Source organism: Malus sylvestris, chromosome 17 (assembly GCF_916048215.2).
Source record: "Malus sylvestris chromosome 17, drMalSylv7.2, whole genome shotgun sequence".
Lineage (NCBI taxonomy): Eukaryota > Viridiplantae > Streptophyta > Magnoliopsida > Rosales > Rosaceae > Malus > Malus sylvestris.
The window spans coordinates 14152535-14155877 of NC_062276.1; the positions used below are offsets into that span (position 1 = coordinate 14152535).

Sequence of the window (3343 nt, forward strand, 5' to 3'; positions counted from 1 at the left end):
GTTACCCGATAACGACCCGTTTCATTATCGTGTCGACCCGAACACCTGTTAATTTCGTGTCGTGTCGTGTCGAGTTATCGGGTCGTGTCAGGAATTGCTAGGCCTACTGATGAGTTCTTTAAATATCTCCATGTGCATATTTTTAGCCTAAACTCTACAAATAAACTGCCCAAAGCACATCGTATTTATTTGCTCCATAACCAAATCACTGGTTTCTTACCATTATGCATACCCACTTTACCTAGAGCTGCACCGACCATATTCGCACCAAGATTACTCAACAATATTTGGGCATTACTCTGCTCTTTAGTTTTCCACCAGATTCCATCCCTCTAGGGTTTTCCATTAGATTCCTTCCCGTCTAGGGTTTGCCATTAGATTCCTCCTTCTAGTGTTTGCCATTAATACTCAACCATGGCCAGAACTGCTGAGTATTAGATCACAAACAATAATATTATCAATAGCAAAAAGACTAGCAAAGGCGGAAGAAGGATTGAAATAAAGAGAGTTGAAGATAAGAACAAGCGTCACGTTACCTTCTCCAAGCGCAAAACGGGTATCTTCAACAAAGCGGCGCAACTCAATGTTTTGACCGGTGCAGAGGTAGCAGGGATCATCGTGTCTAGCAACAGCAAGGTATTCTGCTTCGGCAGCCCTGCCCCCGACGCTATCATCAACCGCTACCTTGCAGACAATAATGCCTCCTTATTTCCCGTAGATCAACCAGATCATCCTACTAATGCTTCGAATGTGCTAGGACGCGAATAGAAGCAGAGAAGATCAAGCGTGGGAATAATAATAACAATAATATTGATGGAGAAACAGGAGGGTTTTGGTGGGAGAAGCCGATTGAAACGATGACTAATTTGGAGGAGTTAGAAGAGTACATGGAAGCCTTGCACAAGTTGAAACACAATGCGGAGGTTCGAACCAATGAGATGATTAGGAATATCTAGACCAGCCTGACCGGGTGCATCTTCTCCTTGATGACTATGAATCATAGACTACTTGCTAAGATTGAACAAATCTCTTATTAGTATGTAAATTTTCGGATTTCTTCAGATACGACTCCTATCAACTGGCCTGTTTTTGTTTTTGGGTTAGCAAAAGCCAATATATTCGGATAATATTATGAAAACTTTTCATACTTTAATCTAATGATTACCAACAGTGTCAATAACATCCAAGATATTTACAGGCCAAGTGCCCGCCCATGTCTTTTAATCCTCTAGCCATTCATATCATGTGTCAATCAGTAAGCAATAATCCTGATAAAAAAATCGATGTACGCCATGGTTGAAGAACTGCATCAAGAAAAGCACTGCGCAAGAGCAAGAATGAAATAAGTAAAAAAGGCAACTCAATTCCAAAGATTCACCACAAACACGAGATCAAATGGGTATTTGAAAACCACCCTAATCACCAATGAGAACAAAGTCACCTGACCAAAAACATAAAATTGTAAAGAAAACCACAACAGAAAAACAGGTAATTAAATAGGAAAGGTTTGATAACATCACCAAACCGTGTGACAGCACGAATGATAACCATATTAATTTTTTTTTTTGTATAAATGAATGCAAAACCTGCATGTAATGTGTAAGAAGCCCTCATTCTTTTCCAGAATAAACTTGCAAGTAGGACACCTCCTCCATTTATTCTTCTTAGCAAGCTCCTGTAAATGTAAAGACAGAGATGAAGAATTGTATTCTTGCAGAAGAAGAAAGAGTATTCGAGGAGGGAGGGAGGGAGGGAGGGAGGGAGGGAGGGAGAGAGAGAGAGAGGGAGAGAGAGAGAGAGAGAGAGAGATTTTAAACAGAGAACGATCTTTCATTAACTGTTTTCTTAACTAATTACAATGGTAGTTATCAGGAGTATATATCAAACTAGATTGCTTACTCCCTAATCTATTACAAGGCTTACAAGATGATTACACTTGTCACTATTACAACCTTAGGATCATAAACGGTTAAGCTTGTTATACTGTTATCATCCCCCCTCAATCACATGGTGGGATTTACTAGAACCATATATGTGGAGCCTAAAATAATCCCAAAAATTCTAGAGGCAACACGTGGAGTTTTGCTTAAGAAAGACAAGATTGCTCTCATTAAATGGGCGCATGCTCCTCAGAAACTCTCATGCTCAGTTCACACCCCTGAAGGTTTCAGCAGCTGAAGTCACCCACAACTCACCTGCCCTTGGCAAAGAAAAATCAAAGCATTAAAGATAAGGATTAATGACCCAAATCCTATCTTTAATACATTCCCCAATTGAAGATTGACTCCAATCGAGTAAGTAATCCCAATTTAAATCAATTAGGGATAATTACTCCATACACATTGGCCAATAGGATGCCGCATGTGTAGGGTAAAACCCTAACACTATGGCCGGCCCTCTCCTCCTATTATTACCCCATATTCTACCAAATTTTAGAAGCTTTTGCTACCCTAAAAAGCCCTAAAAACTTTACTCTCCTCAGAGAAACTAACTTAGGCATCGGAGATTCGTTGGCCTAACCTCCCCCACCTCATGGGCATTTGAGGCTTAGGTCTTTGATCAGAGATGTTGATTGTTTTGCAGGTGAATTTTCATCAAGACTGAAGATGACGGAAATTTGCATCGACAAATTGGTGCTTTCATTGAGAGCTAATTCAAATACTTGAAGAAGCCTCTTGCATTTGGTTTCTTGAGTTTTCTGTTACGTTGAATTTCTCACACGTTGTATCAATTAATTTTTCCTAAACAGGTTTCTTGATCAATCCCTGGAGAAAGGATACAATGGTAGGAAATTCAGAAACCACAATGAACGGAACCTCGTACGTAGAAGGAAGGATTAGGACAGGACAGTGGAGATGAGGATATAGCCCCATGACGGTGATCCTCAAGGCTTAATGTGACGGCAGGAGGAGCCGTACCACCACCGTTGCCACGACCCAGCAGCCATGGCGAGGCCACCAGGCCACGACCTAAACAACAGCACCGCTACCCTTGTAGCGACCCTTAAAACCCTGGGCAGGAGGCCCAGGACCTTCAAGCCACAAGCTGAGCCCAGGAGACCCAAGCCGCCATCCAAGTAGCCCAAGCTACCACGGTCATAACCGAAATTCGAGCCCCACTTGGTGTAGATGCAGCCTAGGCCCAAGAAGGGCAAGGGTTGGCTAAGTGCACAGAGCAGGCCTAAGGCCAGCCGTCACACACGCGAACCCAGCGCGCTTACACGCACAGCTCAGCTATCTAGCTGGGTTAGCCTAACCTACGACCCGCTTCGACGACCTAGCCCGTGACTCAATCCAATTTAAGGCCACCTCTGGAGATCTAGATTTCGACCAACGATCTTGTG

At 42.6% G+C, this 3343-nt stretch overlaps 1 pseudogene; it reads left to right on the forward strand.

Annotated features, from left to right (window-relative positions):
* Positions 1-414: 414 nt before the first annotated feature.
* On the forward strand, positions 415-1052 carry LOC126612429 (agamous-like MADS-box protein AGL61; annotated as a pseudogene).
* The last annotated feature ends 2291 nt before the right edge of the window (positions 1053-3343 follow it).